This window comes from Myxine glutinosa, chromosome 5 (genome assembly GCF_964187855.1).
Source record: "Myxine glutinosa chromosome 5, kmMyxGlut1.1, whole genome shotgun sequence".
Classification (NCBI taxonomy): domain Eukaryota; kingdom Metazoa; phylum Chordata; class Myxini; order Myxiniformes; family Myxinidae; genus Myxine; species Myxine glutinosa.
This window is the reverse complement of record NC_136265.1, coordinates 94449033-94461889: the sequence shown is the minus strand read 5'-3', so window position 1 is coordinate 94461889 and position 12857 is coordinate 94449033. Positions and strand designations below refer to the sequence as shown.

Here is a 12857-nt window from a genome sequence, read left to right as displayed (position 1 = left end):
TCTAACCTCCGACTGCACCCCTATCGCGGTGAAATCACGGCGCTACTCTCGCGCAGACATGCAATTCATTGCGGACGAAACGGCTCAGCTCTTGAAAGACGGCATCATAGAACCTAGCAGGTCGCCGTGGCGCGCCCAGGTCTTGGTGGTGCGCAGCGAGGCCCACCGCAGACGCATGGTAATCGACTATTCCCAAACGATTAACCGCTTTACACAGCTGGATGCCTACCCCCTTCCGGGGATGGACGCGCTGGTGCAACAGGTGTCCCAGTATTCGCTCTATAGCACTCTCAATCTCCGTAGTGCGTACCACCAGATCCCTATCTCTAGGGCGGATCGTATCTATACCGCTTTTGAGTCGGGGCAGCGGTTGTACCAATTTACGCGATTGCCTTTTGGGGTAACGAACGGGGTCGCTTGTTTCCAGAGGGCCATGGATGACCTCATTGCGCGGGAGCACTTAACCGATGTTTTCGTCTACCTCGATAATCTTACGGTTTGTGGATATGACCAAGGACACCATGATGCTAATCTGAAGCGCTTCCTTGAGGTCGCGCAGAGGTATCACTTAACTATGAACGAGGATAAGTGCCAATACTCCCTACGCACGATAGATCTTCTGGGGTACACTGTGACCCATGGCTCTGTCGCTCCGGATAAGGAGCGTCTGCGACCTTTGCTTGACATGGCCCCTCCCTGTGATCGGGCGTCCCTGAAGCGCGCCCTTGGGCTATTCGCCCATTACTCCAAATGGGTGCAAAATTTCTCCGTGAAACTTCGCCCCCTCGTGGCCTGCGACACCTTCCCACTGAGTCCGGCCGCATTGGCGGCCTTTGATGGCCTTAAGGCCGACATCGCCCGAGCCGCCGTGGCGACAATCGACGAGAGCAGCTTTTTCGTCCCCGAAAGTGACGCCTCGGATCAGGCCATCGCGGCGACCCTCTCCCAAGGGGGGCGTCCCGTGGCTTTCTTTTCACGGACTCTTACCACTGCTGAGCGGAGACACTCGTCCGTCGAAAAGGAAGCGTATGCGATCGTCGAGTCTATTCGGCGATGGCGCCCGTACTTACTCGGGTGGTGCTTCCAAATCATCACGGACCAGCAAAGCGTTGCGTTCATGTACGACACCTTACACGCCCAGCGCATTAAGAATGAGAAAATCACTCGCTGGCATATCGAACTCGCCGACTTCTGTTACACCATCAAATATCGCCCGGGGAAGGATAACCGGGCCGCCGATGCCTTATCACGACTGGCTACATGCGCGGGTATCACCTCTTTGGAGGGCCTACGGGTGCTGCATGCCACTGCGGGCCATCCCGGCGTAACGCGTATTGCTCATTTTGTGCGGCGTGGCAATCTCCCATACTCGATTGACGATATCCGCCGTATCTGTTGCGACTGCGCTATCTGCGCGGAAATCAAACCGCGTTTCTATAACCCTCCCATGGGGACTCTGGTTAAGGCTACGCGACTGTGGGATCGCTTGGCGATGGATTTCAAGGGCCCATTGCCGGTGTCGAGCGGCTCTCGCTATCTGCTCACTATCGTCAATGAGTACTCGCGATTCCCCTTTGCTTATACGTGCGCGGACATGACTGCTGCCACGGTGATGCGATGCTTACAGAACTTCTCAATGTTCGGGTACCCGGCCTATGTCCATACCGACCGTGGTGCGGTCTTCTTGTCTCAGGAGGTGCGCGGCTATCTGCTCCAAAATAACATTGCTTCTAGTTACACCACGCCGTACAGACCCCAGGCTAATGGGCAGATCGAACGCTTCAACGGGATTATCTGGAGGGCCGTCATGCTCAACCTCTGGACCCTCGGCCGGGGCCTCGATAAATGGGCTTGGTCGCTACCTGCGGCGTTGAACTCGATCAGGGCTCTCCTGTGTACGGCAACCAACCAAACTCCCCACGAGCGACTTTTCCACCACCCCAGGAGCACGGGGTGTATACGGTCTTTGCCCAGTTGGCTCGCTGGGCCCGGGCCGGCCTACCTTAAATGGGCGGTAGGCGCGAGCAAGTACGACCCCCTAGTGGACAAAGTGCAGATTCTCCAGGCTAATCCTGAGCATGCTCGTGTGATAACGACTGATGGCCGTGAGACTACTGTCTCCGTCCGTCACCTTGCCCCTTGCGGGGTCGCCGACCTGAGTAGGGAATTGGACGGACCGACCGAACCCATCTATGAGACTATGGCCTCTCCCGACGCTCCCATCGCCGAAAGTCTACTGACTCTCCCCTCGCCGGGTCTACCTGGGCCCGACGACTTGGAGTTACCCCCTTCGTCACCCGACCCTGATGGCGCCTCTGACGCCGGGGACACAGGGATACGTGATGCCGTACCCGGGGAATTTCGGACGCGTGCTGGCAGAGAAATTCACCGCCCGGCCCGATACGGTTGGGTCGACTGATGTTCCGTACCCTGTTCGTGCTGACGCTCGCTCGCTTCTAGCCGCACCACCGTATAATTCTGACGGGGGGGAGAATGTAGTGAAATCGTATTCGTACTGAACCCGGGGGTGATGCTCGCTGCTCGTTGACACCGCTAGGGGCGTGACTATAAGACCCGCTGCTGCGGACGGTGCTCCGAGACTTCTCCTGTGACACGTTACATCTGGTAGACTCGCTAACGGTACGCCAGCATAGAATATCCAGCTTGCTTGCATTGAATGTTATGAATGGTCCCATGTGATGCCACATCATATACTTATTGCATTTCCTGCATTACAGGATGATGTCATGATCTAAATGGATTTAAACCACAAGTTGGACTAAAGTTGTGTGGACCTGATTGGTTTTCCACAACAACTTCATTGGACAGACTCAGAGACTTGCCAAGACCCCTTAGTAGATGATGGTGTTCCAAGAATACATCCCATGTTGACTTCTTTGAGTGTCCAGAGAAGTATGATACCGAATCACACCCTGTGATTGCATGGAATGCTGGGATTGTTTCAAATGTGTGGTCATCGAGGGCGAGTTGTTTCCTGATATCATGAACTGGAACATACTTCGGTTTCTTAGAGGTGCCAGCCTTGAACCATAACTGTGAGCAAACCATCTTGTCAAAATGCGCTAGAAGTAGAACAAGGATATCGGTATCACAGGCTGACACCACAATCGTCGGTGCATCACTTTGAATACAGTGGAGTATAATTCGGGTATCCGCTTCTTCATGATTACCTTCCAACAACTCCATGTTCATGTCAGGATCAGTACTTTGCACATCTGTCTCGCTAACGAACCCTCCACCCACAACAACTGTCTTCTCACTTGGAGCGGATGCAATGAGTGCATTGGACAGAAAAAGAGAAAGGTCTCTCTTGTTGTCAGTGGATGCCAGGAAGTCTGTCCATTTGCTTGGGAGGGAGACATCTCGATTTTCAATCAATCGTCGAATTGGCCTGGACATTTTTGTCCGTTTTTCCCTTGTTCCAGTTTTGATTGAGAGCTCTTGGTATCGATCGAAAGTCACATCAATCCTATCATATGCTCTACCTTGCTTGAAAATGAGTTTGACAAACACATCAGCATAATCGCCAAAGGTTTTCGCATCACATGGCTTTCCCAATGACATAATCGTGGCTTGTCCATCTATGATAAGACAAGCAGGTTTTCTGATGGTGATTTCTGGGGATGTCACATCTTTCGTCAACACATCAAATAGAATGGATTTGGTACTGGTCCGTAGCGAGCCAGATGTGTCAGCAATGCTTACTGGTACGTTCATCAATTCATGGTTTAAGATCTTGCTCAAATCAACTGGTCTACCTGCCCGATATGCTGTGATGAGTCTCTGCGTAAAGTTCCTGTCAGCTTTCAAAGTTTCCATCTTTCCTTTGGAAGTGTTTGTCACTGTGTGCACTTCATACAAGGATGAAAAAGTAAGAGGTTTTACCTTTGGCAACTTATCCCTGAAATCGACCTTCGCATCAATACACCTGTCTTTTACGAAGGTGTCCAACTGGTTCTGCCCCAGCTGCTTTGCATTCAACAGTGACTTCTCTATTTCAATGGTGGCCATGTCCTTTGTGGCAATATTCAGAAGGGTTTTGGGCTGATCTACAGTGTCTACATGCAACACTTTGAACCTCATCAAGACATTCAAAATGTTTGCTTCGTCATTGTTGTCTCGTGAAATTCTAGCTGATGTTGCTTCATTCGGGGTCCACTCAGTATCCAAACCAACATTCATCATCTCGTATGTCTGATTTGAAATGCTTGCTCTTTGGTTGTATGACAACGTCCACCTTGCAAGGGCCATATTTGTTTTAGTTATCCCTACAATGCCACCACTTCTCTTTCCAATACCATTGAGCCATTCCAAGCTGTGATCAGGGGACACCTGATTGAATCTTTGGTTCGATCCCTTCACCACAAAATTGCCTTGTTGAAAATCTCCTGTGGTAACTGCTTCATCTGGGATAAGTACACACATCCCCATCTTGCATAATTGGTGTGATCATATCTGTGGAAAAACGGCATCATTTCACGAAATGCTGCAAGGTGGAGTTCCCATATTCCGTCACGCTGTGCTCTGATGAAAGAGAGTAAGACAGACACCATACTCATGAAATCCCACCAGTACTTGAAGTTTTTGTCGTTTTGCTTGGTCTCCGTGAAAACAGCCACATGCTGTCGAAATTCTGGGGAATGTGTGATCGCCAGAAGAGTATTGTGGTCTTCAGTCTCAATGGCTTTGACCAGTTCTTGGGATATTTCAGTGTCTTTGTCCTCAATATACCTTCGTACCTGTGGAATCAATAATTGCCAAAGAGCTTGCCAGGTTAACTTATCTGCCCTAACTGCCTTAGCATACGCTTTGCCATCTTTTACCTTTTCAGCTGTGTTTGGACCAAGAAGCCCACTTTCAACCCACAGTTCTACTAATCCAATGTCTCCCGTAAGCTGTCCAATAACTTTCAAAAAGTTCATAGAGGTATGCAAGCCACCTAGCCTTGGTATCAAAGTGTCCTTGAATTCTGGGACTGTCCATTTCAATTCCATCAGCTGTGGGAACAAGCCCTGATCCACTGTGACTACAGCGTAGTTATTCCCCAGGGACCTAGCAACATGAAGTGCCCTCAGCACAAGGGTGTTCAGGGTTGACAATTCATGAGCTAGAGCAAGAATGATGGGCATGTAACCAATTGTACTTTTTAATGGTTCATCATGGCTGGGGTTTGATTGGTTGAAACTTGTCCATGAAGGCTTTTGCTCAACGTCCTGACGAGTAAGCAGAAATGCCATGTCACGTGCAGAACTAGCTTCGAGGTTGTTTTGATATTCTTCTGTTGGATGAAACCAATTTATTTCTACGTCACCGAAGTCTGGACGAGTGCCACCTCTGGTAGCATTAGTTTCGTGAATTTCTTCCAATGATGCTGGAATCTTTAGAGTCGTAGTCTTTGATGGTTGAATATTCTCAAGTGCACTGTCGCCAGCAGGTCCCCTCTGCCATGCATCAAGTTGGGTTGCATGAAATGTGTTTTTACCATCCAAGGTACAATCATTAATGTCAAGATTGTCCCCAGAAAAATGAACAAACCTACCAGCAACCAAATTTGTTGGAACTACTGCCCCAGTTTGTGGATCAAGTTGTTGTAATGTAGTCTCTGCCATCGCTGTATCAAACTGAAGAATCCTGCTTTAACTAACAATGTGACCAGCATTGTGGAATAGGTTGACTAGTTTCTTTGATCGTGTTGCTTGATGCAAAGTAAGACATAAACCAACATGCTTAGGTGGGGCTTTCTTGTCCCCACAAACGCCATAAACCATGTCTTGCCCAATGCTAAGGACTCTTGCCTTCTTGATTGCATCGACTTCGTTGCTGTCATGATCATTAAAATCCTGATCAATATGATTCTGGCCACCAAGTAAGATATTAACAAACATATTTACAGATGGATGGATACTAGCTACTTCAGCTTTTTCAGTTACATTTGCACCCTTGAAGGCTGGGTGTGACAATATATCACTTCGAAGTTTCAGTGCTGCATGAACTATGGACCTAAACTCATCATCATCTGGTTTGAAAATCGGAATAGTTTCTTGGACAGGCTCATTTACTGTCTCTGACACAGGTACATGATAGAATATTGTTGGAACTAAGAGGGTTTGTCTCTTGGATGGTATTGCATTGCGCATGACTACAAATTCATAACTGTTACTAACAAACCACACTAAAGTATCTTTGAAAGTTGTAATCCTGCTAAGAAACGACAACGGTATTTCGCAGTTTGCCTTGCTGGAAAGATCTTTGTATCTTTCAAGCACAGAGGAAAGTTCAAGAGCATGACCTTTCACAGCAGAATGTTTCAGTCCTTGACAGAGCCAAACTATGGCCAAGTCAGTCGATTTGTTATCACTTTTGGCTCTATTAGCATCTCTATAGAATTTATTCAGGCAATTTGAATGATAACATCCTTCAGCTGCAACCAAGTCATTTGTATCTGCAATGCGTACAAATACCTCATGAACATATTTTGCATTATTATATATGTTTGAACTCATATTCATAGTAGATACGTTACTCGTTGTCTTCTTGCTTTTCGGGTCTTGACAGAAAATGCATAACTTCCAGTCCATTTGTTACAACAGCTGCACAAGTATCGTTCTGGTCTACCTTCATCAGTAGGCCTACTGTTCATTACACGCTGTTCATTGGATAGTTTAGCATTAATATTGTTCTTATGTGTGTACTTTGAATAACACACTCTGTGCCACTTGAGTTCTGGCGCAGGTTCTGAATTTTCTGCGAAGAGCGATGTCAGCCTGTCAACGGCAGCCCTATAGTCATCATTCCGTAGCTTCTTCCTCATCTCCTTTGCTTCTTTTACGGTAGTTAAGCCCCGTTCGGTCTGGTTAAACGGCTCATCTTCAGCTCGACCACTCAGCTGACATATGATACACAGCTCAAAGGATACCTCTCTCTGGCGCTTCAGGCTTATAACTGGTTCCATAGTAATTCACCTTTGGAGACAAAAAGAAGAAGCCAGAAAAACCATTTCACTAGTGCATTGACATATCAAAATTAGATGGGGTTAAGCCCATATGGTAATGCATGAAAAGTCCAACCGTTACGGAGATATTCTCTTCAGAAGCAAACATTTTTCACATTTTCCATTAAATTCAAATCTTTGACATACGATATATGGCTTAATATGATAGATACTCGATAAACTTTTTCGCCACTGTATTGGATATTAAAAATAAAATAATTTCTGTGAAAACTTGAATTTTGCACTTATTGACCTTAATTAATGACCTAATTAGGCAATTTTGGGAAACACAAACAAGATATTCATATTCAGCATGAAAATCCCTTTCAGAAAAACCTATTTGTTTGCTTTTCCTCAAAAATGCCTCATGCAGCTTAAATAAGCACATTTTTGAATTTCTTGCCTAGACTAACTCGTTTCAAATCCCCCCCACAACATCTTGATGGGATTTAGATCCGGGCTTTGCCTTGGCCATTCCAGAACCCTCCATTTCTTTCTTTTCAGCCATTCCGTGGTGGATTTTCTGGTATGTTTAGGGTCATTGTCATGTTGCAAGGTCCACCTTCAGTTGAGCTTCAACTTTCCGACAGATGGCCTCACATTATCCTCAAGCACCCTCTGGTACAATGAAGAATTCATAGTGGATTCTATGATGGTGAGCTGCCCAGGCCCTGATGCAGCAAAGCTGCCCCAAACCATAATATTTCCACCACCATGCTTTACTGTTGGTATCAGGTTCTTGTGGTCAATGCTGTCTTTGGTTTTCGCCAAACATGTTTTCTGGTACTGTGGCCAAATAGCTCGACCTTTGACTCATCTGTCCAGAGCACATTGTTCCAGAAGTGCTGGTCTTTGCCTTGGTGTATATTGGCAAACTTTAGTCTTGCCTTGATGTTCTTTCTGGACAGCAAAGGTTTCCTCCTAGCACACCTCCCAAGTTGATCAAATTTGTGCAGCCTCTTTCTAATAGTAGACTCGTGCACTTTGACATCAACAGTGGCAAGAGCGACCTGTAGGTCCCGTGATGACATTCTGGGGTTCTTCGAGACTTCTTTCAGCATCTTCCGGTCTGTTCTCGGGCTGAACTTGCTCGGGCGGCCTGGCCTGAACAAGTTGGCAGTTGTTTGGAATCTTCACCACTTGTAGCTGATCTTCCGGACAGTCGAATGATTGATTTCAAATTGTTCAGAGATCTTTTTAAAGCCCTTCCCAGACTCGTAGGCATCTATAACCTTCTTTCTGAAGGCCTCAGAGAGCTCTTTTGATCTCGGCATGGTGACGCCGCACACTTCAACAACAAAGAATAAACCAAACTAAAAGTCTGAGGTTTAAATAAGACAGGTTCCTCCAGGATCCTCTCCAACGATGTTCTAATCATTTGCACCTGAGCTGGTGCACCTGATTCTAATTTTAGGTATTTGAAGTAGTGATAAATGTAGGGGTGTACTTACTTTTTCCACATGCAAAATATGCATTTATGTTTATTTAAATTATACAATGGACTACAACATGTAAATGTTTCATGATATTTGTTATATTATATCACCTTTATCTGTCAATATTGTTGAAATGAAGATAAAATAGCTGCATGTTGAAATATGTTGAAAAAGTCAAAACTTTACATGGGGTGTACTTACTTTTTCACGTGACTGTAAGTGTTGCACAGCATTGCTAAAATTGCAAGGGCCTTTGGAGTTTGAAAAAGCCCATTTTTCAGAAGAGCAATCTGTCCGCAGCAACCAAGCAAGCTGTGTGTCATGATGTGGTCTAAATAGTTCTGGTTTATGGTTACGAGGCATGGACCATCAAAGCAGAACATGTGAGGCACCTGAAACCTTTCCATAATCGTTGCATTCGGCCCATCCACGGAGTGATCAAGTATCACCAGTTGAAGAAACACATCCACGTTGGCTTGGTCATTTTGGCCACTTGGGGTCAGCGGATGCCAAAACATGTGTTTGGAGAACTCGAGAAGAGGCTCAGCTATGGCACAAAGAAGAGATGGCGAGATGGCATTGCATCTTTTGGCATTGGCATTGCATCAAGGCATTGCATCAAGCAGCCATCAATCATCTGGACTGGTCTCCCTTCTCTACCACCTCTGACATCAACTCATCCTGGGAATTCTTCCAAAGTAAATTGCTCTCTCATGCACAGATTTATCCCATCTCATCTTCAGTTGTCATGCCCTTCCTCGCGTCCATGGTACACGGAATCTTGTGGTGAGGCTGTTGCCCAGAAACAACTTGCCTTCGTCTCCTGGAAAGCAAATCCAACGGAAGTAAAATCTCATTTCCTTTCACAAAGCCCGAAACAAGTGTGTGTCCACCCTCAGGAGAGCCAGGAAACAATATCTCTCCGTTCTCAGGACAAAACTCTCTTATCTGTCTCCCTCTTCCAAACCCTGGTGGCATCTGGTCAAATCTGTTTCTGGTGTTTGTTCCCCCTCCATCCCCTCCCTCACCTCAAACGGCCACACGGCTGACTCCGCAAGTGAAAAAGCTGAATGCCTCAACTCTGTGTTTGCCTCTAAATCTTGTGTCCCAAACCCATCCCTCTCTGTACCCACCGTACCCAGTCGTACCCAGCTGCTCCTGGACTCTGTGTCCTTTCCTCCTGACAAGGTGGAAAAGTTTCTGTCAACCCTCGACTTTGATTCTGCAACTGGACCTGACGGCATCAGCCCACGGGTCCTAAAATCCTGTTCTTCCGCTCTTTCACTCCCTCTCTCTGTTCTCTTCACACTCTCTTTTGCTCAAGGTCATCTGCCATCTGCTTGGAAATCTGCCAACATCACCGCTTTGCACAAAAAAGGTGCAAAAACAGATCCCAGCAACTACAGACCAATCAGCCTTCTCTCAATTATCAGTAAAGTCATGGAATCCATCATTGTTTCAGATATGAAATCTTTCCTCTTCTCCAATGGCTTAATCTCTGATCATCAATTTGGTTTCAGACCTGGTCACTCTACTCTGGACATGCTGCTACTGCTTTCTCAGCAATGGATGGATGTCCTCAATGCCAAACAGGAAATTAGAGCTGTCTCACTTGACATATCACATGCCTTCGATACGGTCTGGCACCCCGCTCTGCTCACCAAACTCTCCTCTGTTGGTATCCATGGAAATCTCCACGCATGGCTGGCGGACTTCCTCTCTAGTCGTAGTCAACGTGTGGCCCTGAATGGGTTTCTCTCATCTCCTCTTCCTGTTCAGGCTGGAGTTCCCCAAGGCAGTGTTCTGGGCCCTGTGCTTTTTCTGGTCTTCATCAATGATCTCTCCGACTCTCTTGAAAATCCTCTCTATCTCTTTGCTGATGACTCCACTCTCTGCCGCTCCATTCCTCATCCCTCAGATCGGCAGTCTGCAGCCTCTTCACTCTCTGCAGACCTGGACAAAATCAGACTGGGCAAACAAGTGGAACATGTCTTTCAATCCTGACAAATCTCACACTCTTACGATGTCTCTCCGAAAAGACCGACTGGACAACCCTCCCATCTACTTTCTGAATAATCCTCTCCAAGAAGTTCTGTCACTCAAACCTTTGGGTCTCACTATCTGCCATGATCTTTCCTGGGAAAACCACATTTCAAATCTGGCCTCCAAAGCCATTCGCCGACTGGGCATCCTCCGTCGTGCGAAGTCCTTCCTTGGCACACCTGAGCTCCTCACCACGTACAAGGCTTTCATCCGCAGCTCAATGGAATACTGCTCTCCCCTCTGGGCTGGTGCTCCTGCCTCACACCTAGCTCGTCTTTACGCTGTTGAAAGCAAAGCATTCAGAATCATTGGAATCTCCCGCGATGAAGCTAACTCCAAGGGCCTCTCACTCACTCACCGCAGGCAGGTTGGTGGTCTTTCCGTCTTTTACCGACTCCTCTCTGGCCTTGCCCCCCCCCCAGCTCTCTCTGGGCTCTGTCCCACAAATATTCCTACAGGTCGCACAAGATCTGCCTGCAACCCTCTTATGGTTAAACTGCCAAAATCAAGACTCTCTGCTCACCTTCACTCCTTCATTCCTCTTTTCTCCCGCCTCTGGAACAAACTCCCTCACTCTCTTCAATCCCACTCCACCCTCCAGGTCTTTAAAACAGCTGTTCACCACCATCTCTTATCTTCCCCCATCCAAAACCTTGATCTTTTCTATCCCTGATAATTTCACCACAATTCCACTTTCTGAAATACCAACTTCTGTCCTGGAAGTCCTTGGTGTCCTTGTGTTTTATACTTCTCCCACTCCCCCCCCCCCCTCCACTTCCCACGCCTCCTCCCCCCAAGCCCTCTCCCTCCCACACATCTCCCTGCTCTTAAATGTTGTGTGCTCTCAAGTGTTTGTGTGCTTCCCATTCTCTTGTCTTCCGCTCCGTCTTTTTATATATTTTGTTTGTCTGGTTGATTTGTTTGTGAAGTAAATGTCAGCTCTTTCACGAGCCTCGATTCAGTATACAAAAAAAAAAAAAAGGTATTATTAAAGACAACAAACAAAGCCAAACAATAAAACAGAGCGTTCCTCGAATGTATTCAATGCAAGGCCAGAACACGCGAAGATCAGACAGGAAACAACATGGCGTCCACAGACCACGTGACCAATTTTTTCGGACTCTTCATGTCGCAAATCTCTCTATACAGGGACTTTAGTACCATGTACCCCTCCCTCCTCCCCCAGCCCTCCCCCTTCCACAGATCTACCGACGACCCTGTTCTCTTCTGTTGTTGTGCTTGAGTGCTTCCGTCTCTCTCCCTCTTGTCTGCTGCTCCCTTCATTGCATGTTTTATGTGTCTGTGCATGTTTTCATGTTCAATGTGTTCGGTCTTACACGAGCCTCGATTCTCATTCTGTGTACAAAAAAAACCCGGAAATCTCAAAAACTCTTCCTCCACTCACGAAGAATATATTTTAAATCCAAAATCTCCACAACTCTTCCTCTGCTCACGAAGATGATTAGAACCCCAAATCTCCACAACTCTTCCTCTGTTCACGAAGATGATTAGAACCCCAAATCTCCACAACTCTTCCTCTCCTCACGAAGGTGATTAGAACCCCAAATCTCCACAACTCTTCCTCTCCTCACGAATATATTTTAAATCCCAAATCTCCACAACTCTTCCTCTCCTCTCACGAATATATTTTAAATCCCAAATCTCCACAACTCTTCCTCGTCTCACGAATATCTTTTAAATCCCAAATCTCCACAACTCTTCCTCGTCTCACGAATAAATTTTAAATCCCAAATCTCCACAACTCTTCCTCTCCTCACGAATATATTTTAAATCCCAAATCTCCACAACTCTTCCTCTCCTCACGAATATATTTTAAATCCCAAATCTCCACAACTCTTCCTCTCCACACGAATATATTTTAAATCCCAAATCTCCACAACTCTTCCTCTACCCACGAAAATGTTTAAAACCCCAAATCTGCACAATTCTTCCTCTACTCACGGTCACGACTCACTTTGTGAAAAGGTTTCCGTCACCGCACATTCCCCGTGAACCGGATCCACGTCTGATCAGCGCCGACTCTTCTTCCTCTAACTGCATGCCTTCTTCTTCTTCTGTTTTCTATTACATGTTACCTCTATCGAATCCCTCTCGATAGTTATCTCTCCCCCATCGGGTATTACCAGATCGTTACTTCCAGTTTTAAAGTTTTATTCACAAAAATATTCAATCGTGAATAAAAACGAGGAGGAAAAAAGGAGGTCCGACATGCCAAGCTGGAGGATGCACCTTTCACCAGATTTCTTGAAGACCTGGAGAGAAGATTCATTCCGATGCCAATGGTGCTGGAACGTCACTTGAGAGTCCAGAATCACCGATGGTTGTGGACATGTGGTTGTTGAGTG

At 46.6% G+C, this 12857-nt stretch overlaps 1 protein-coding gene across 1 annotated transcript in view; it reads right to left on the bottom strand.

Annotated features, from left to right (window-relative positions):
- Positions 1-12548, bottom strand: part of LOC137427337 (uncharacterized) — a 385725-nt gene extending 373177 nt beyond the window's left edge. The window contains exon 1 of the mRNA XM_078777386.1: positions 12467-12548. The gene's annotated coding sequence lies outside the window, so the exon portion shown is untranslated. The remainder of the gene's footprint in view (positions 1-12466) is intronic.
- Positions 12549-12857: the final 309 nt, after the last annotated feature.